The sequence below is a fragment of the Pipistrellus hanaki genome (genome assembly GCF_964339955.1).
Source record: "Pipistrellus hanaki genome assembly, chromosome: 17".
NCBI lineage: Eukaryota > Metazoa > Chordata > Mammalia > Chiroptera > Vespertilionidae > Pipistrellus > Pipistrellus hanaki.
Genome location: NC_140519.1, coordinates 9257510 through 9280123, shown reverse-complemented (window position 1 = coordinate 9280123; position 22614 = coordinate 9257510). Strand labels below are relative to the sequence as shown.

The following is a 22614-nucleotide window of genomic DNA, read 5'->3' as shown; positions in this document are numbered from 1 at the left end:
GAAAACCGACTTCTTCCCATGGGCCATGAAGTTTCAATCACAGTGTACATGCATGCCCGCATGTGGTATTTTGTGGAAGAGCCACACTCGAGGGGCCAAAGAGCCACATGTGGCTCATGAGCCGCGGTTTGCCGACCACTGGCTTAGGTGATTATGGAGACTGAGAAGTCCCATGATCTCCTATCTGTGAGCTGGAGACCCAGGAGAGGTCAGGGGTAGTTCAGTCCACACTCTAAGGCCCAGGAACCATGGGAGCCGATGGTGTCAGTCATGGTCTGAGTCTGAAGGCTTGAGAACCAGGAGCGCTGATTCCCAAGGGCAGAAGTGGATGGATGTCCCGGCTCAAGCAGAGGGAATCCATCACCTTTCCTGGCCTTTTTTTCTATCTGGGTCCTCAGCACACTGGTTGATGCCCATATGCATTTGTGAGGATGGTCTTTACTCATTCTACAGAGCCAAATGCTGATCTGAGAAACACAGACGCATGCAGAATAATGTTTTATCAGCTCTGTGGGCATCCCTGAGACCAGGCTTGCTGGCACACAAAATTAACCATCCTGAAGAGCAAGACGCTGATCAAGGAATCTTTAGTGTATGAGTTATTTTTAAAGAATAATACCCACCACCACTTCAGACTCCTGTGCTAGGCATCCTACGACTACACTGCTCACACCCATCGCCATCGGCCAGACTTTGCAGATGAGAAGCCCAGCACTCAGAGAGGTACAGTGATTTGCCCAAAGTTGCACAGCTACACAGCGGCAGAATCAGGATGTGAGGAAACATAAGGATGGAATAAGGATGGATCTTGTTCAATTCTTCACTGACCAACGATTGGCCAAGGAATGGCCGGCCTTGGCTTAGACTGAAGCAAAGGCTGTTGGATGCTCATGACCTTTGCTTTCTTGACATCAGGTTTAACAAGCCTGAGTTTCACTGCTGATAATTAACAGCAATAACTGCTTCGAGGATGGATCGTTAAAAAGCACTTGGACACCTGTCATTACGTTTAATGCTGGCAAGTCTGTGATGTGGGTCTATTTATTGCGCCCACTTCATAGACGAAGGAGCTGAGGCTGGAGTTTCTTCCAGGCCCATCTGGGCCCAGACAGGGAGAACAGTGTGTGAAGTATGGGTCAGAGTACATGGCCCGCTGCTTGGCTTGGAGTCCTGGTTCTACACTGCTGGGGGCATGATCGGAAGGGAGGTGAGAGAGAAGACAGCATTTGGGGAGAGGAGGGAGGCTTTCTAGACAGAAAGAGGCCTACCTGAACCAGTGAGGGGCAGTGGGAGCCATCCGTGAAGAACAACTGTCTTGGAACAATTTATTTGCACTTGGTGTTGCCTGGTCTCAACTTGGAACTTCAGCTGCCTACAATGGGGCTAGAAAAAACATTTCTCAATGTTAGAGTGTGGCCAATATGAAAGTAAGTGCTCAGCCTGCGCTCCAAGTTCCACCACATGAAGGCATGAGCGCTGTAGTGTCTAAACCGAGGGAAGCCCAAAGGAGCTGGCCTGGGTGACATTTGAAGTTGTCCCGGGACTGGGGTGTCTCAGGGGCAGCTCTTGAGGATGGCTCAGATCCAAATGGCTTTTCAGGAGCCACGCGTGGGCTGCAGGTGCTGAGCGTGGGACCCCCGTCTGAGTGTTCGCCATGCCCAAGGTGTTGCTCCTGGAGGCCACAGACACAGTGCCCTTGGGGTCTCTCTCCTCACTGCTCCTTCCTGTACTCAACTTCCCGGGCCTCGGTCACTCTGGGCAGGACGGACACATCCCTTGTGGGGCCCAGTGTGAGGCAGAAACAGACAGGAGGCCCCTGCTCAAAAACGATGAAGAATTTCAGGATGGTGACAGTAGAACATTGCACTGAGGCGGGGCTCTCTGAGCGCGGAGCCCTGTGTATGACCCTGACTCTGGGCCAAGCCTGTCTCTTCCTGGACATCTGAATAAGCTCCGAAAACCTCAGTCAGCTGTCCAGGTCCTCTGGATCGCCCACCCAACATGTAGGCGTTGGGGAACATTCTTTTTTAAAAATGTGCTCTCACTTCAACCAATTATTAAATGCATTTGGAGGCATTGGCAAGACCAAGACTTTCTTTGAGCAAGTCCATGTCTAGCGGACAAACACCTATGTGCACACACTCTAATTAATTACTTCATCCACAGAATTATCACTATCTCCCATGTGCCCGGCACTGTGCTGGCATCAGAGAGATGGCCATGAAATACCACTAAGGGCCCAGTGTTGAAGGCCACACTGTTGGGCCTCGAATCCCGATCCTATCACTTCCCTGCCGTGTGGCATCAGGCAAATTACTTAACCTCTCCGGGCCTCAGGCTCCTCGGTGTAAAATGGAGATAATGATAGTGCTTTCCTCCGAGGGTTCGTGTAAGGATTAAAGGAGTTAATCCCCACACCGAGTGAGCTAATCGGACATGGTTTGAGAACGGTGCCTGGCACACGGGGCGTGCTGCGAAAGTTATCACCTCCTCCAGGAATTCAAGTCTGGGGCAGAGAATGACGCGCACATACAGGCGCACAAAATGCACCCAGCCATTCATCTTTTTAATGAACAGTCCACCACATTCCCCGGCCCCGCGCCTTGTGTGTGGCGCGGGGCGGAGGTAAGGGGGAGGCAGGCTGTGGCCTCTTTTCTACAGTCCCGTGCGGATCCTGTCATGGCAAAACCACCACTTCAGAATGTGTTCTCATGTCTCCATTCTGCGCTTAGGTTAGGGGTGTGGGGAGAGCATATGTGTGGCCCGGGAGTTTCCTAGTTGCTGGGAGAATGCAAAGCCAAGTGCCACCCACTGGCGGGGGGCGGGAGGCAGGTTGGGGGGAGAAGGGGGAAGAGGGGTCAGGGGAGTGTGGAATCCTTTCCTCCCTCCATCAGGGACCTGGCTGGCATGTGGGGCAGACACGGCCCTGGGCTCTGGCAGCGTGAATGGCAAGACGGAGCAGAGCCGAGCCCATATTTGGCCAGGGAGCAGTGTGCTTCTCTACATACCCTCTGAGTCACCTCCCAGCCCAGCACGGCTGAGCTCACAGCGCCTCTGACTCAGGCACCGGGCAAGGGAGGAGGCGGCCCTGCCCCTCAGCCTCCCTCCCGCAGTCGGCCTTCCCGGCCTTCATCTCTCTCTGCCAAACGCATGTTGGATGCTCGGCTTGCCTCTGGACTGCCACTTCCCCCATCCCCCCCTCCCCCCCCAGTCCAGAAGCGGATTCTACAAGAGCCGACTCCTCCATGGGGAGTTTCTCCGGAGCCTCCCCTTGCAAAGTGAGCGAGGAGGGGCTGTAATTCAGACTGGCGGGTGAAGCCGCCTGTGGGGGGCGGCAGCGTGAGAGATGTGACACAGCAGAGGTATGGGTGCTCCTGCATCTCTGTGTGACTTTGGGCTGCTCACTGCCCCTCTCTGGGCCTCCGCTGCGGACAGCGCTGCGGAGACGGCAGCTGTGGAGCCAGCTAGCTCAGCAGGGAAGAACATGCTAACGAGCACTGTCTTTTGGACCCTCGCCTCCTAATGTGTGGTCCCTAGCAATGCAGCCTCCACATCACACCTTGGAGCCTGTGAGGAATGCAGACTCCCAGGCCCCTCCCCACCCACTGAATCAGAACCGGCATTTTAACAAGATCCACGTGCACGTTGAAGTTTGAGAAATGGGCACACGTGGCCGCACATGGGATGTGAGGAGTTGGGAAAATCTTGCTGTCGGAGACACGCTCCCAGGATTCAGGTTCTGCTGGGCTGAGCTGAGGTGTATTGGGGGCACTGTCAGTGCTCCCAGGTGATGCAGAGATGCAGGAGTGCTACTCCAGGGCATCAAGATGAGGCTGAAAAGCCTGATCCCACAACATCCAGCCAAGGGCAGAAGGAGCCCAACAGGGTGGGGTCAGGGCCTGTGGCACCTGGTGTGTGTGGTGGGACCCACAGAGGACAGAGGACTGTTGCCAGGATGACAGGACCCAGTGGCTATTGAGCTGCAACCTGTTCTTGTGGTCAGAAAGCTAAAGCCCTTCCTATATTATAATCCTATGTAATAAAAGGCGAAGATGCAAATTGTCCCCTCGACCAGGAGTTCAACCAACTGCCGGTGGCCCCTCCCCCTGGCCAGCCCAGTGCAATTGGGGTGGGCCGGCCGAACTCCACCTGTGTACAAATTCGTGCACCAGGCCTCTAGTACTATATAATATATAAAATGTTATATGTGAATATAATAGATAATATAATATTACATCATATATAATATATATATAATATTCTGTGAGTGTCTGCTATCCTTCTCAAAAGATAGCCCTCCATTTGATACACGTTCACTAAAAAAGGAAAAAAGGCCCCTTGCAAATAGTCGGTGGAGACTTTGCCTGAGAATCTTTACTTTTCAAAAACATTCTTTCATTTGAAAAATTACACGCAGTTTAGCACTTTGTCTAGGAGCCACGTGACTAAAATAACATGTGTCAGTTATGCATCATTGTGTAGCAAGCCACCAGCCATCCTAACACTCAGTGGCCTGAACTCACACTGTGTGTTTAGCTCGTGATTCTGCCAGGTGGTTCTCTGGTCTTGGTTGGGCTTGGATGATCTTGTCTGATCTGGGTCCCGTGTCTGTCTGCTCTCAGAGGGCCTCAGTAGGTGTGTGGTGTAAGATGGCTGCTGGCTGTTGGTGGGAGTGGACTGCCTATCTCTATCCTTCAGCAGGCCGGCCTGGACTTCTTCACTGGTGCCAGGGATCTGGGTCCCTCAGGGGGCAAGTGCTTTTCCAGCCTTTGATTTGGTCAGTTTGCTACTTACCCACTGACCAAAGCAAGTCACAGGGCTCGGTCCAGGGGCAGATTAGGAGTGTACTGCCAAAGGCGTGGGTTCCAGGAGACGTGAGCGGATTGGGGCAATGACTGAAATCTGTCTGCCACATAATTTTTAATTACACAAAGATCGAGTTAAAAAGCCAGTGATGCTGAGATCGGTTTGGCTCAATGGATAGAGTGTCGGCTTGGGGACTGAAGGGTCCTGGGTTCGATTCCAATCAAGGGCATGTACCTTGATTGCGGGCATGTCCCCAGTGGGGGATGTGCAGGAGGCAGCTGATCGATGACTCTCACTCATCGATGTTTCTAACTCTCTACCTCTCTCCCTTCCTCTCTGTACAAAATCAATAAAATATATTAAAAAAAAAAGTCAGTGATTCCATTTTTTCCTATCAAAACAATGGAGACAAATTCTAAAACATATCCCTGAATTGACTGATGGTGCCAATAAACAATTAAAATGTTTACTCCTTTTTCTTTTGGACTTTATTGCTTTTCACAGATTTTTAAGGTATCAAGGTCCTGGTAAAATATCTGTTAGAGAAAATGGTGATTTAAGAGGGGCGAATCCTTTATAATCCTGCCATTCCTGGGACAATACCTATTAAGAGTTTGGTATGTATCTTTTCAGTTCTTTTTTTTCTATGTGTGTGCCAGCAAATGTCACACACAACTTTCTTTTACAAGGATCAGTTCATTTAATAATTATTCAGTGGATGCCACCTATGTACTGAGAGGTCCATTTGGGTGAACAAGACAGCAAAGTCCCTACTAAAATGAGATAATATTGTAAAGATAAAAACAATTTGCCTCCACACTTAATACATCTTAAATATCAGCCCATAGGAGGGTACATCTCATTTATTGAATGCTTATTTTGTGATGAGCACTTGGATATAAGCATAGTGAACATTATTTCATTCTAATACTCACTAGCACTCTAGGAAGAATGGAATTTCATTATTTGCATTTTATGGGGAGGAAGTTAGGCAGAAAGAAGCTCAGGAACAAGACACAGCTAGTAAATGGAGCAGCCAGATGCTGACCTAGATTTAATAACTAGTCCAAAGCCCACGCTCCTAACCACTTTGCCCAACTGACTCTTGGTTCCCATAGAGCTACCTCCTCCTTTTTGGTGGCTGTGTAGTATTCCATTAGGAGAGTACTTCTGAGTATTCCAAGTGTGTGTTTGCTGTGGTTAAAATGACCCACTTCTCACCCTGACTGGTTTGGCTCTGTGGATAGAACATCAGCCTGCAAACTGAAGGGTCCCAGGTTCGATTCCAGTCAAGGGCAGGTGCCTTGGTTGTGGGCACATCCCCAGTGGGAGGTATGCAGGAGGCAGCTGATTGATGTTTCTCTCTCATCAATGTTTCTAACTCTCTATCCTTCTCTCTTCCTCTCTGTAAAAAATCAATAAAATATATATTTTAAAAAATGACCCACTTCTCCATTGTTGTCCCATGCCCTGGATGTGTTTTGTTCTTTATGCCTGAAACGCACTTCCCATCCTTCTTTGTATTAACTTCTATTCATCCTTCAAAACCCTTTGCAGATAGTACCTCCTCCAGAAAGACCTCTTCAGCCACGGCTCTGGTGTCTCCCTGTTGTAGACATTTATGTGGTTGACTCCCTCTCTTGACAGTGAGCTCCCAGAAGGCAGGGTCTCTATCCTACTTTCCACTGTGGGTATCCATCACCCCAGCTCTTGGCACTTGCTTAGGGTAAAATAAACACTTAGTCAATGTTAATGGGATGAAATAATAAGTGATCCTTGTACCCATGGCATGTTTTCTATTTTAATCAATTAATAGAGCTAATTTGTAGGTGAACAAACCTGTAAATTGATTTTTATTATGGACATAACATATGGACATAGGAAAAATTCAAAAGCAAGAGGTATACCAATGAAATTCCCCCCTCCCCCCACTTTAGACCCCTAATTCTAAAGTCACATTTGGCAGTTTTGATGTGCCATTACTGTAACTTTCTGTTTATACAACCTCTTTAAAAATATTACAAATGGCAGCAATGTTTTGTTCTGCCCATTGATTTTCACCCTTCATTAACCGCAGCTGGATTTCTACATCCACAAAACTGGTCTACTTTTCACAAGGAGCCTCAAGTTATCCAATTGTATCATATTCAGTATTATATTTAGTATAGTTGATCTTTATAAATGGGCTTTTTATTTTTATTTGTAACCTTTTTGCTGATTTTCACTATTATAAAATTTGCTACAGTGAACATTCTCGTGTGTTCATTTTGCTTTTATATTCATCTAGGTCAAATTCCTAAAAATGGAATAACATTTTTTAAATTTAATTTTCAAAAGTAGCCCCATAGAAAAGTGGTGGAGAGAAGGCATTGCACTGAGGGTGGGTACTGAGCTCCATTCCTGAATTTTCCACTTCACCTTGGCAGAGGACGGGGCCTCTCAGCTGCCCAGGGTCTGAATGGCTTTCCAATGATAAGGGTCATGTGGTGCCTGTGGGAACGAGGCCTGCTACAAAAGATGAAGGGGCTAATGTCCCCTCCCCCGCACCCCCCCGCCCCAGCCTCTTGGCAATGCTGCTGTTGGACACTAGGGGTTAGGGCGTGAGGGTTGTGGACTATTGACAGGGGATGATTGGAAGTTACTCTCAGGGAGATGGGACCCCGGGAATAATCTTCTCCAGCCAATCAGAACCCCTGAGATTTCCCTGAACCTCCCAGTGTCCTGCCTATGTTTTGGCCTCTGCCTGGAGTGGTGGGCCCCCCTTTCCATCCAGGCAAGCTCCTACCATCTTTCTTATCTTACATAGCACCTCCTCCATGAAGCCCCCCTGGACTTCCTCCCGAAATCATTCTTTCCTAACTTCATGCATTCGGCATACAGATTTGTTGTTTTGACAGCTGCGTCACCCCAAGTATTATTTGAGATGCCCTGGAATTTTGCCTTCACTCTGGTGCTGACAAAACTGTGTGATTAAGAGCTGGGGTGCCAAAGATAGACTATCTGGGTTCAAGTCCCAGCTTTATCGTTGGCTCCAGGACAAAGCAGAGCTGCTGGGTAGAAAGGAGACTGGGGCCTACCCACTTGGCCTTCTTTCTCTGGGAAGTGGCTCCTGGAAGGTTACCGTGGACCCCTGGGGGTTCTGGAAAGTACAGTTTGCAAACTGCTGGTCTACATCACCCTTCCGTTCCCACAGTTACACAACAAAGGCCCCGCTGGGCCACAAAGCCTGGGTCTCCTCACGACCCGTAGAATGTTTAATCCATGCATGGCGAGCTTTCCTGGAGCAAAGGGGAGAGTGAGCTGAGCTGAGTTCCTGTCATCATTTCCTTGTGCATCCCCGTCACTTACACGGAGCAGTTCCTGTGCTCCAAGCCCTGGGGTGGGGACCACACACTGCCACCAAGAACTGGGCACCAGGCAGGAGGAAGGGCAGGGAGAGGCTCACACCATTCCCCATTCAGAGTCTTGGCAGAACATGACGGGGAATAAAGAAACGCACGGGATAAATCCGTCGCACAAATCCAGGGACACGCTGCCAGAAAGCTATTTTTAAGCTTCGGTTTAGGAAGTTTATGAGCTCTAAAGCGAATGTGATTTCAAGCATGCCCTTAATTAGTTATTCCGTATGCAGCGCAGTTCTGAGACTCTGTGCCAGAGCTGGGCGTAAGCAAGGGGTTGTGGGAGCTAGCACTGGCAGGAAAGGTAGGGGTGGAGAAGGAAGGAAGCTGATCGCAGACAGAGAGGCCCTCTTTGCAGGGGTCTACTAGGGAGCAGGCACTGGAAGAGGCTCTGTCTACACAAAGAGGAGTGAAAGCGGCTCTCCACCCAGAGAGTCTGCCCTTGACTTTGCCTTTCTGATCACGGACCTGCCAAGTTCCCAGGGACCTGTTTTCTTCTGATCTGTCAGCTTCACCTCAAAGCCAGAAACGGAGTTCATCACATTCACTGCCAGGTGTTATTTTTCATGGACAGCTGTTGAGCAACTACATGGCACCCAGCTAGGCACTGAGGATGCAGAGACAGGGCCCCTGTCCTTGAGGAGATTCCTACTCTGTGGGGAATAAAATGCACCCGACACGGTTGGCTGGGGAGGAAGAAGAGGTTGGAGCGAAGTAGCAACTGATTTGTCTGGAGTTCTAAATAGCACTGAGGGTCTGAGAGTGCTTTACAATAATTTATTTTAAAATTGTTAATTTATCCCATGATAGGGGCAACTAAAGTCTTAGTTTCTTCACTTTGGCTGGAATCAAATAATCAAATCAGAGTTGTATCCTGGTCAGAATCTTCCATTGGCTGTTTGATGGCATTTTAGGCACTGCTGGTGACATTCTGGGCAGTGTTAAAATGCAATTAGCAGATCAAAACCATGGTAGACATGGTGCTTAAAGTGCACATGTCTGGTTATGGATCTCTCTCTCTCTCTCTCTCTCTCTCTCTCTCTCTTTCCCTCTCTCTCTCTCTTTCACACACACACACACACACACACACACACACACACACAACCGTGATTAGTAAGAAGTGAGGAAATGTATTTGTTATTACTCAATAAGTGCCATTTGTTTGTTAGACAAAATCTTTCAAAACATGAAGTCCAAAGGGAACAATTATGAAAGGGGCCCTTGAGAATGGAAAGTGTGGGAACCGCTGGTGTAGTCCAGTCATCTGATGGAAAACTTGGTTCTGAATATCTCCACCAAGGGCCCAGCCTCTCTGTGCCTTCTTCCAGTGACAGGGAACTCACTCTCTTTGAGGCAAGGGTTCAGGGCCCTCAGTGTAAGCTCTGCCCTTCCCCACCCATACCGCTGTTTAGTTTCTATAATGCCATGTTCCTCTCAGCACTGTTGATGAATGACTATATGTTTCTGGCAACTTATTGACATTCTTTGATTTTTAAAATGGTATTTTTAGGATGAAGGGACTCTTGACTTTTGGGTTGTGGTAGACAATGCTGAAGTTCACACCTTCTAGTGTCCTCTCCTCTCTGGGCACCTGAATAAGCCACATTTCCCAGCACTCTTTGCATCTAAGAGGTGTCATGTGACTGGCTTTGTGCAGTGGAGTGTAGGAGGAGGCAGTCTATGACATTTCCATGCCTGGCTGTATACACTGTGAGACATCCCATGGTCTACCTGATCTTCCAGGCTCTCCCCTGGGAAAGCTCATGGCTGCATGATTCCAGGTTGACTCGAAAGCCACATATGGTGGAGACAGAGTAAGAAGGCAAACTGGGTCCCCGAGTCACTCTCTTCCATCAGGACCTCTGACTGGAAACATCCCATCTGAACTTGGTGAGACTGAATGCCCCTGGCTGAGCACGGAGGCCGTACTGAGCTAAAGCCCGCCAGTTGGGCCCTGCCAGGGAGGGTGTGTAATGGCAGAAATGAAACTTTCGTAGTGTTAAGGCATGGAGATTTGGGGGTGTTTTGCAACAGCTGTCAGCATTAATTATCCCAAGGGGCCAAAAATAACACTCATTCCTTTCCGAGGTCAGAACCAAAAGAGAGATGGAGAGGAAAACATCAACTTTTTAAAGGATAAACGTTGGGTTGAAGCAAGTGGCACAGGTGTGTCATTACAATGGACGAGCTTCCTAATGCTGCCTTCTAGAGTTAGACAGACTAGTCCCCCATCAACAGAAACTCTAGACATGCCAAAGTTCTCTCACATGGACATGATTCTACTGGCAGATACTAAAGAGAGAGAACCCAGAAGGGCTTATCTCTAGCTTCTCTAGAACTCATTGGTCAGACAATGGCTCCACCACACACCAGGAGTGAACCTTGTGGGAAGATGAGGCAGGAAGTGTTACAGTGGATAAATTCCCTCCACATGAAAGTCTGAGGCCAGGAACCCAAGGTTCCCACCCAGGTCCATCCCAGACACAAGAGTTTGTGAGTACCCATGCCTGTAAGCTCCCTGCAAACAGGAGCCACAGCTCCTCTTCCTGTGTCTCTCCCCACGGCACCTAGCACAGTGCTGGGCACAGACATGGTGCTGAGTTAATGCTGGCCAACTGACCGGTGACACTTGGTGAGCTTATGTGACATTTCCCCCACTGGGTCACTCCAGAAGGAGCAGAAATTGCTGTGGTTTGACCCCTCACACTGCCAGTCCTTGCCTAACCCAACAATTTGGGAGTGTGAAAGGGCACGCTGATGAACCAATCCTTCCTTGGGGAGATACCCATGCTCTCCTTCTGCCCACCAAGTCCCATATTGGCCAAAACACTTGACTCTTTCTATCAGCTCCTGGCCAGCCCATTGCCCTGGGGGTCACTGAGTGTGTCTGAATCCCACTGTTGGTTGTAAGTTCCTGAAGTGAGGGCCTGAATCTTACTGACAGCATCAGTTGATAAGTCTCTTCAGCAGGTAGAAACTGAAAGCAGAGGAGTTTCTTTTTCTATGCACTGAAAGATGTCTGGGTAAGGAGGCAGGGTGGCTGTGTGACATCATTGACATCCCAGGTTCCTTTGGTTTGTCTGTTTTCCCATTCTCATTTCCATGGCTCCCATCCTCAAGGTCGACTTATCCTTATAAAATGGCCATGGCAGTCCCAGTCCTTATGCCCACATTTTAGGTAGCAAGAAGGAGGAGGGAGAAAGGAGTATAAGTTCTCCCATCTGAGTCGACTCATCTTGTTTACAAGTTGTCCTGGCAGCACCAGACAACAAAGCATGTTTATTTATGGCACCCCAACCAGAATACAGCCAATGGGTTCATTTCTTAGGGTGCCTGGGAAATAGAAGTTTTCAGCTAGTCCCATCTCTACCCCTTCAAAATTAGAATTTCCTTATGAAGGGGGAAAGTGAGGGTGGGTAATGGCAGGCAACCCAGAGTCTCTGCCTCACCCATCTCTCTCTCTCTCTCAAAGTACTGATCACACAGTAGATATGTGTATGTTTCATCATCCATTAATTATTTCAAAAAAATTCACTGAGTACCTACTCAGGGCAGGCATATGTCTATACATTGGGAAGAGAAACAATACACACTAAAGGAACAAAATATTAAGATAATATTAATTATACATGCCAAGAAACAAAGTAAGACAGGGCAAGGATGGGGTGACAGACAATGTTAGATTGGGTAGTCAATGGTAGCCTCTTGGAGGAGATATTTTTGAAGCAGAAATCTGAATGAAGCAAGGTAGTCAGCCATGCAGAGTTCTAGGGGAAGAATTCTCCTGGAAGAAGCCCTGGTGTGGGAGTGAGTTTGACACATTCCAGAACAGACAGCCAGAAGGGACCAGTAGTTAGAAGCCACGCCTTATTGGATCTTGTAGACCATGACAGGAACTTTGAAATCCACCCCTGCCCCCAAGAGTGAGGAAAGCTATTGAAGACTGAGCAAGAAATTGATACATTAAATTCAAATTCTCTCCCATATCTTCTCTGACCACCCAATTAGACATACATATATTAGACCCTCTCTTTCTACCCACCATATATTTTTTTCTCTCTGTAGTGCAGTGTAAACATTTTTAGATTTGTTTTCACTAATTTTCCCTTCAGATGTATTCATATATTGTTTCGGACATCTATTGGGTTTCTGATTTTAATTATTACACTTTTTCATTTCTAGAAGTTCTGTTTGTTTATTTTTTTTCAAACATGCCTGGTTGGTTTTTTAGTCTCTTAGTACACACTCAATCCTCCCTTGTGTTTCATTATCTACATGATTGCTTTATTCATTGTACTTACTAATTGCAACATCTGCAGTCTTTATGGGGCTGATGCCATAGTTTGTTGATCCTGCTGACTCTCACTTATGAAGGTTCGTTTATTTGTGTGCTTATGATTCCTGATAGTGAACTTATGCTCGTTGGGACAATATCTGTGGCAAATTTTCGAGGCTGGGGCCTGTATGTGGTGGGTAACCAGGTCTATGTGGGTTAGTGCGGACCATCTAGGATATATGATTAATGGCCCCAAACATCGTGAACTTGAGCTTGTGCTCAGGAATTCTCAAGGGAATCATGTTTCTTTTGTTTCTGTTTCACCCAGAGCCAAAGCTAGACCAGTAAGCTTCATTCCATGGAGTGAATTTTTACTTCTTATTCATCCACTGAGGTTGTCATTTTGGAAGGTTCTGACTTTTTTATGGGAATTTCCAGTCTGACTTCCCACCTTGCTAGGGCCCCATGTCTTGTCTCCTGCTTCCTGCCCATGTCCTTTCCCGTCAATGCACAAAATACATTCAGCCCGTTTCTTTGCACTGGGGATGCCCTGCACCCTGGGCACATACCACCTCCACTGTTGCTCACCCTTATGGAGTCAGGCTTTTTAAAACATTTTTCTGACCTTCTGTTTTGCTAGCTTAGCTATTCACCAATGAATATGTTTTTAAAAAGACTTTATTATTTTTGTTGTGTTAAGCTGGGCAAATTTCTGTGGTATTTTAGGAAATCACATGACCACATTTACTCTTTAGAAGGACAGAATGGCTCTTAGATGAAGAGGAGATTGTAAAGGGAAGGATCTCACACTGGGAGACCATGTAGGACACTACTGTTGTGGTCCAGGCACAAGATATTGTGGCTTGGACGAGGGATATGGTGGTGCAGTGCAAACGGGTTGGATCTGAAGTTGCTGATGACAAGACTTGCTGATGCTTTGGTTTGGGGGATGTGAGAAAACGACATAAATGGAAGGTGATTCTAAAGGTTTTGGCCCGAGTGTCTGAGTCTGGGGTACATCTCAGTGAATGAGGTAGCTGTGGATGAAGGTGGTTGGGGACCTTTGTCTGGGGTCTGATCATGCCTGGGTAAGCTGAACAATGAGCCTCTAGATCCACAGAGCGGGTATCAAATCCTGAAGTGTGGAGAAGCTGCTGAAGGCTGAAAATTTTCCTCCCTCTTCAGTTAGGTTGCCCCCCTTCTTCCAGGCTTAAGTATAACCACTTAAGTATAACCAAGAGGAATCCTGGGCAGGGTGAGGAGCGAATGCCCCATCACTTCTGTGTGCAGACTGGATCCCTGGGGCCCAGGATGATGCTAACTTGCAAATTAAACTAAGCACCATGGATGAGTGAATGATAAACACAACGTGGTCTATGCATACAATGAGACATTATTCGGCCTTAACAAAGAAGGAAACTCTACACCATGCTACAACATGAGAGAATTATGCTAAGTGAAAGATGCCAGACACACAAGGACAAATACTGTGTGATTCCACTTAGAGCAGGTACCGGGAATAGACAAAGTCATGTGACAGAAAGTAGAACAGAAGTTGCCAGGGGCTTAGGGAAGAGGAGAATGTGGAAGTAGTGTTAAATGGGTTCAGCGTTTCCGTGTGGGATGAAGAAAATGTACTGGAGATGGATGGTGGTGATGGTTGTGGAGCAATGTGAATGTACTTAATACCACTGGACTGTGCACATCAACAGGGTAAAACAATTAAAACAAGCAAACCAATATCATACAGTTGTCAACTATGAATTTTGTCCCTTCAAGGCATTAGAAACCAAACTATAATTTGTTATAACCATCATGTGATCCAAAGCAAGGATATTTTTAAACCTCAAGGAAGCAAGGGAGAATGCGTTCTCAAGGCACATGATAATTCTTTGAATGGGGCTGTATTGGTTTTATTAAAAAGCTAGATAATAAAACATATTGCCTTAATTTATTTTATACTAGAGGCCCAATGCATGAAATTAGTGCAAGAGTAGGCCTTCCTTCCCCCAACTGCCGGCACTGGCTTCCCTCTGGCACCCGGGACCCAGGCTTCCATTGCAGCCCTGGCTTCATCCAGAGGATGGAAGGATGTCTGGAAGGACATCCGGTCTAATTAACATATTACACTTTTATTATTTATAGGTTCCTTTAGTGGACTATGTGGACAGTGTCCCTAAATGGCTAGATGACCCCTTGTTGGAGAGAGTCGAGAGGACTCAGGGAACATACTGGAGCATTGCATTTAAGACTCTTCAAACATATTTGCTCAGGGGGATGGGTGAATGGTTGGCAGGTAGGCTACAACTAGGGTGACCACGTGGGATCATTGTACTCACAACTGCTCTGGTTTGGATGCTAAAGGGTACGTTACCTGGCTACTGCTTGCTGTGCAGGAGAAGCACCTGGGTGGGGGCTGCTGTGGCAGTAAGATCTGCTCAGTGACTCTCTGTGTTTGTAAAGGGCTGTCCTGGGACTTGGCAAGCAGCTGGTTCTTGATAAATGGTAGTTATTTTTATCCAGGCCATCTAGAAAAAGCGCTGGCTTTCGAGTCTTCAGATATTGGATTGCATCTCTGTTTACTAGGGCTTTGACCTTTGGCAAGTTACTCAAATTCTCTGAGCCTCAGTTTCTTCTCTGTAAAGCAGAGTCAATAAAACCTTTCTCACATTCTGTTTGGAAGCAGAAATAAAATATAACAGTATTGACTAATGCGTGTAAAGTACTTCTCTTAGAGCCAGGCACACAGTAGGTACTCAAAAATAATCCCTTCCTTTCTTCCTTCCTTCCTTCCTTCCTTCCTTCCTTCCTTCCTTCCTTCCTTCCTTCCTTCCTTCCTCCTCCCTTCCTTCTTTCTTTCCTTCCTTCCTTCCTTCCTTCCTTCCTTCCTTCCTTCCTTCCTTCCTTCCTCCTTTCTTCCTTCTTTCCTTCCTTCCTTCCTTCCTTCCTTCCTTCCTTCCTTCCTTCCTTCCTTCCTTCCTCCTCCCTTCCTTCTTTCTTTCCTTCTTGCCTGATGGCCTGCCTTTCTGTCTTCTGTAGACACACATTTAGCCTCCCGATTCCAATCCCTTAGTTCCTCCCTAGGCCCACCTCGAGAAACCAAAATTGGCCAGGAGAGATGCAACTCTGTTGAGGGTCTACATAGCTTTTCTGTTCAGAATAGCTTGTTTGAGTACTGTCTTGGTCCGCTTGGGCTGCTGTAAGAAAATGCCACAGATTGGGTAGCTTGTAAACAATAGAAATTTATTTCTCACAGTTCTGGAGGCTGAGAAGTCCCAGATCATGGTGCTGGGAGATCTGATGAGATGGCTGGCTGCTGAGGACTCTCCTCCTGGTTCGTGGACAGCACCTTCTCACTGTGTCCTCACATGGCAGGAGGAGTCAGGGATACTTTTATAAGGGCACTAATCTCATTCATGAGAGCTCCACCCTCATGACCCAGTTACCTCCCAAGAGCCCACATCCCAGTGCCATTATTTCTAGGAGTTAGGACCTCAACATACAAATTTTGAAGGTACACAAACATTCAGACCATAGCAAGGACATTCTGCACTCAAACTATAGGTGTCCCTGTTATGAAGTTAAGTGTAAGGGTGGGAAGGTAACTTAGACACAGAAAACAAAACTTGTATTCTTAATGGGGCTTAGAGCAGTGCTTCTCAATCTTTTTAATGCCTCGACCCTTTAACATAATTCCTCATGTTGTGGTGACCCCCAACCATAAAATTATTTTTGTTGGTACTTCATAACTGTAATTTTGCTACTGTTAATGAATCATAATGTAAATATCTGTGTTTTCCGATGGTCTTAGGTGACCCTGCTAGCGGTTCTCAACCTGTTGCCACAGATATTTACATTACAATTTATAACAGTAGCAAAATTATAGTTATGAAGTATCAAGGAAAATAATTTTATGGTTGGGGGAAATAATTTTATGGTTGTAGTTATGAAGTAGCAAGGAAAATAATTTTATGGTTGGGGGTCACCACAACATAAGGAACTGTATTAAAGGGTAGGGGCATTAAAAAGGTTGAAAACCATTGGCTTAGAGTGTCCCTGAGTTTAAACACCTGCTCACACTTAAAATATCCCAAGAAGCTTTTCAACGGGCATTCTCAAAGATAATAAATGCTCTCTTCATCCTCATTTATCCCTAAGTTTCTATGACTTCTAAATAGGACCATTCAATTTGGCACCCCTGTGCACACAGGAACATTGGGTCTCTTCTTGGAGCCTAGCACAAGCTGGGGCATCTCTTTGGCTCTTAGCTACTCTAAGCTACTCTTTGAGCCTCTGCACATGGATGGTATCTTGATTAGTTCATGAAGAGGCTGCAAAGTCATGTGTTGAGAAGAGATGTTGACTGAGGGGTTGGTGAAACCAGAAAATGACTCTTGCGGAGGAGATATGTTTGAACTGACATTTGAAAGCAAGGAGAAGGGGGCTGGTGAAGAGGATGGGAATGGAGCTCTGTTGGAACCCCCCTACAACCGCTCACTCTCCCTGGCCAGTCTTGGCGTTCTGGCTGGTACCCAGGTGGTGCTTCATAAATGCTGGCTGAGCAGAGCTCACCTTTAAGGCCTGGCTCACAGCTCACCTCTTCTGATACTCCCGGGATTGCCCAGACAGGACATATCCCTCCTTCCTCTGGGCCCTGTAGATGTCATTGCGGCATCTGTCAGATGGTGTTGTAATTATTTGTGGGCTCCAGACGGAGAAATCTTCGAGGACAGAGGCCTTGTCATTGTTCCTCTTGCCCCAGCGCCTGACTATCATAGGGACTCAGCACACACGCACTGGGTGATGGAGACCCACGGCCAGCTCGCCTGGCACCGGTAGTGATCAGGAGGGTCCTGAGGAATTGGGGGCTGGTTGAATACCAGGGGCCACTGAATACTACACTCCCAGGCTATGATCTGCTTGGCAATGACTCTATTCCACATTTCCCAGCGATTGTCTCATAACACATGGGCAGCATGCCCAAGCCAGGCTATGACTAGTTCCTAAAACAAGTTAAAGCTTTCCTTTTGGGACAATTCCATCAGCGGGACCGAGAAGCATGCTTCTCTGACAACTGTGGCTCTCACCGGTCTGGCTATGGGAGAGTTTCTTGCTCGGTTCCTCCCGGCCATAGCAGTAGCCCTGCTGTGCTTGGCTGGGCTTCCGGCCAGTGAGGAGGTGAGCTCTGCCTTTCCAGATCTTGGGGTGGAGGAGAGCTCCATCCACACCCCCACCCACAGCTGCCTGCACACGGCGGCGATGGAAACTGCTCCTCATCCAACAGATCTCAGTGCAGATTGGAAAGTGCTCGTCGGAGGAGGGAGTTGTGTCATTGTTGGTGCGTGGAAAGCAGCCAGGCTGAGAATGAGACCACAGTCTTCCCGGCAGCCTTGATTTCCACTCCGATGGAGGACAATGAGGCTCTCCCATGCCAGCTGCAGAGAGCCTGGGCACTCTCTGCCTTGGATGGACCAAGTTTCATCAGATGAGGGTCAGGAGGGTAGACCGTAGGATGGCCAGACGATAGAAGGTGTCACTACTTGTGAAGAATACACAGTCTCAGGCAGCTCAAGCTTCAGAATGGCGCCTTTCGACCCTTTAAGTCCTACTCAACACACCCCGGGTGTGAGCGTGCTTTCTGGCACACGCGCTTGTAAATTAGTCTCGGCCTGAGTCATCCCAGCAGTCTCCACCCTGCCCGTGAGCCACAGGGAGCCAGGGGTCTGAACCTCTGGAGTCCTTTCTGCTGTATCCCTTCACCAGGAGGCCCATCAGGGTGCCCCGTGTTGTGCATATCTGAAAGGGAGAGCACGGATGATCTAAATCTTACACCGAACATGGGAGCACTCGTTGAACGGAGAAGCAGAAGAGGAGAGTGTGCAAAGAGCACAGAATCGGGACACCAATTCACGGCCACCACCCAGTTGTGTGACCTTGGGCTAACCATGTCACATTTGTTTTGTTTCTAAAACTCATTTAACAAAGATTGAGAGGAGCGTCGTGGCAGCAAAGCGGGCACCTCAGTCAGAAACCATCTAAACGGGTGCCCTCGGGAAGGAAACACACCGGAAACTGGGGAAGACATCCATGGAGGACCAGGTGGGGAGAGCCAGTGACTTTGAGAAAGAAGATAGAAAAGACCTGAATGTCTCCAAGGAGGATGTTATGGAACCAGTCATTGATAGGCTTGGGAAGAAGAGGACTTCTGCAGAAATAGTTGAAGATATGGGGGATGGAGTCCAGAATACCTTGGGAAAATGTGGAGCAGACATGAACAACACTCTTTTTGCAAAGAGAAGATGACGAGCAATGCATACCAAGGCTTCTCTCAAAACCAATAAACGTATTGGGAAAACCCAACAAGATCAAAGGCGGACGCTTAGCTGAGAATATTCTCATCAGAAAGCCGAGGAACAAGAAGAAAACTAGCTAATTGGTTTCGATGGCAGAAGGTTTTCCAACAATCTAGAGTTGTTCAGAGCCAGAAGCTGAAAACAAATAGCTATATGAGCAGTTCACAGAGTAAGGGGGACTTGGAGAAGAGTCATGATACTCTACCTACTGGTGCACAAAATGAACTTAAAAAAAGAAATGGCTATGTTGAAAAAAACAAATCATGATGGACACCCAGGAGCAGGGGGTGGCAAGTGTTCGAAAGTCTCATCAATCCGTGTTATTCTGATGACTCTGAAGAATTTGAACCTAAGTAATATGACACGATTATAACATTAGCTAAGAGGCCTGTAAGCCTTAGAGTGGTTTAAAAATTCTAGTTTAAAATATTGTACCATGCTAATCATTAGCTTGAGAGGCATAGTCTCCCTGCCGCTAGGAACCACCTCTTTCTGTTAACCTTCAAATGAAATCTAAACAGTTCTGTGAGTAACAGCAATTTCTAAATTGTATGCTCCTACATTATAGAGCAGAATAGGTAGTGGTGAATAGCAGGGGTGCTGGAGTCAGGCCACCTGAGTTCAAGTCCTGGTTCTTATTACCTTGGAATAAATATTTAGCTGCCCTATGCCTGAGATTCCTCTTCTGCAAAGAGGGGATGATTAATAATAATAATAATAATAATAATAATAATAATAATAAATTTCTGTTTAGAGTTGCTGTGAGGATGCAATGAGTTTAAACATATAGGAGCACCTGGAACAATGCCTGGGACGTGATTCCCAATCAATGGATATTATCTGTAACTACTAAAGTGTTTCTTTGAAAATTGAGATAACGTTTGCAAAAGCCCAGTATAGGCCTTGCCCACAGTAAGTGAAAGCTGTTATTGGTGGGAAGGTGAACCCTTTGGTTCATTTCCTTGACTTACCATGCTCACTCACACTTGGGGAGGTTGGGAGCAAGCGATCCCAATTCCCTCTTTCATTGTCCTTCGAATGAGTATCTCATCTCATTTGTTGGAGTTTGCCAGTCACTGTGCTGCCGGGTCCTAGTGGCAGGGAGACTGAGCCTCTCAAACAGAAACAGGCTTAGTCCGCGTCCCCTCCCTGCACGCACCCACTTCCTGTTCCTGTGGGAAGCCCATGGCAGAGGAGTCCTCCCCCACAGGCGGCAGACCTCTTTCTCCCCCTCTGTCCCAGCCTCTCCTCTGTCCCAGCCTCTCCTCTGACTAGGGGGGGTATATTCCATCCCTTCTTCAACCATTACTGGTTTGTCAATGCTCTATCTCAGTGTCCTCATCTGTGAAAGGGAATCACAGTACCACGTCGTGGGTTTATTGGAAGAATTAAATAAGGCCATACATATGAGATAGTGCTTGGCACCTAGCGAGTGGTCAACAGAGGTTAGTGGATTCTAGTTGTTATGTATAACCCGAGGTCCAGCTAAAAGGCTCCCTCCTCCAGGAAGCCTTCCTGAGCTCCTCCAGATGGATTTTCGCTTCTTCTTTCCCTGAGTTTCCTTATCACCTTTTCTCTAGTGTTTTGATATCATGTTCCTCTCCTAATTGAATTAGAATAGTTGAGAAATGAGTCTTCTCCTTCCTGGTAAGCTCAGAGATGAGTTTTTGTGCTGGATCAGTCCTCATGCCTCACAGGTCCACCCCGGGGCAGGCACTTAAGTAGTGTTCGGGGCAAGTATCTATACAATCGTTTGCAGCAATAATATGTTATAAATATGTACCTTAGTGAAGACCTACTAGGGGCTAGTGTGAGTTCTAGGGGCTAAAATGAATGCACTCCTTCCTCATCTTCCACAGTAACAGCCCCTCCTTCGCCCCACACCACCCTTTAGGCTGCCCCTTTGTGATTCCTTTCTCTCTTGCAGGCTGCTCAGAAATGCCTTCATCTCTTTCAGTGTGACCTCACTGTGTAAGCTCTTGGGGGTGGGTGCAGGCCGGGCCTCTCTCGGGGCAGGAGAAAGAGTGCAAGTTGTCTTAGCGTTGTGCAGCTCTGGGCCCTCAGCCCTCTGACCTCACCTTCCTGCTCTGCACAACGCATGTCTCCATGCTTCCCTCTCCGTGTCTTCAGGATTAAACAGGATCACGTGTGTCAAAGTGCCTGGGAGACAGGAGGCCCTTCCCAAACCTAATTACTGTTTTCTGCTGTGTCTGGGCGCAGCTCCGTGTCCCTGAAATGCGCTGCGCATGTCACAGGTGTCCTACAGGAGGCGCCCTGCTGGAAACGCCGCTTGGGCTTCTGTTCTTGTCTTTCGCGAGGAAGTTGCCGGTTACACCAGGGGACAGGCGCCAAGGCCAGCCGCCATGCCGAGAGCAGGTGCGGAGCTAGAAGCCCTCGTGCTCTTGAGAGAAGGCTATTTTATAATTTTCTTTTTTTTTAATCAGGAAGGGAGAGGGAGAGAGAGATAGAACACCAATGGTGAGAGTCATTGATTGGCCGCTTCCTGCATGCCCCCAATTGGGGAGCGAGTCTGCAACCTGGGCTTAGATTGGAATAGAACCCGGGACATTGCAATCTGCAGGCTGTGGCTCTATCCACTGAGCCAAACCAGCTAGGGTGAGAGAAGGATAGTTTAAAAACTGTTTCTCTTTCTGAATGTTTAAAAGAGAGAAGGTGCTCCCCGCAGTGCTCATGGGGCAGGAAAGAGAGGATCTGTGAGGCTGGAAAGGAGAATCCTCCCTGATGTAGTGCTCCTGCAGTCTCTTAAGCCCTGGGAGATACTGAGCATGAGAAATGAGTCAGGAAAATTGTACTTTAAGAACTCGACAGGGGGCCTGGATGTGGGTCAGGGACTTAGTTTGGGCATTTGTATGTATCGGAGCAGTTGTGTAGTCATGTGTTTGTTTTTTTACTTGTTTTAAATTTTGTCACAAGAGCTTTATTGTTTCCATCAGTCCAATGCATGGGAGAGGGCTCCGGGGTGGTTAGAGGGATGGCTAGGGGTTTCAGGGAGAGGCTCGGGCAGAGCAGACACCCTGGGATGCAGGGGGCCCTCCAGGTCTCTGGGCTCCAACGGCTCCTGTCGTGCTGGAGAGTGAGCCTTTGAGGAGCTGCTCGCCCAGCCCGGCCTGGGCCTGCAGCCTGCGGAGGGGAGCAGGTGTCGCCCCTCCTCTTGATGAGTTTCACCCCTCACCCGGAAGTGGCTCTGCAGGAAGTCACAGAGCTGAGGGGCTGCGGGGAGAGCCAGGCCTGCAGCTCTATGGGGCCTGGGCCAGGGCTCCCTCCGAGGCCACGGCGGCTCCCATGGTGCCCTGAGTGCCGCCCCTCCCCGTGGGGAGGCCTTGGGGGTGCTGGGGAGAAGGCGCCTCCCGCTGGTTTGGTCTCTGAGAGCCATGGCGCCTCCTGCTCCTGAGCAGCTCCTGGGAGAACCGCCCTCCAGGCCACACGGTCCCGGTGGAAACAGAGGCCAGAGAGGTAGGTGCGGGCCGCAGATGCGGGGTGCCAGGTGGCAGGCGGCAGCCTCGGCCTCGGGGGAATGATTCTGACGAATTTGGGGCTCCTGGTTGTTGGCAGTAAGGAGTTAAGGTCAAAAACACAAAATGGCGCTGGCTGGTCTGGGCGGTGAGGTGGTGAGGCGGTGCTGAGGGGGAAGGGGAGCTGGGGGAGACTTGAGGGCGGTCGGAGGCCAGAGGAAGGTGAGTCCGGGGGTCTGTTCCATCCAAAAGACTGAGCCAGGACCACCGAGGGCACTGCTGCCATGAATTTTTAAAATTTTTAATTT

General features: G+C 48.1%; 1 pseudogene across 1 annotated transcript; it reads left to right on the top strand.

Moving 5' to 3' along the window:
* Window positions 1-17577: 17577 nt before the first annotated feature.
* LOC311611786 (synaptonemal complex protein 3-like) lies at window positions 17578-19162 on the top strand (annotated as a pseudogene). Its single transcript has 2 exons — window positions 17578-17658; window positions 18488-19162. The product of its transcript is annotated as a synaptonemal complex protein 3-like (transcript).
* The last annotated feature ends 3452 nt before the right edge of the window (window positions 19163-22614 follow it).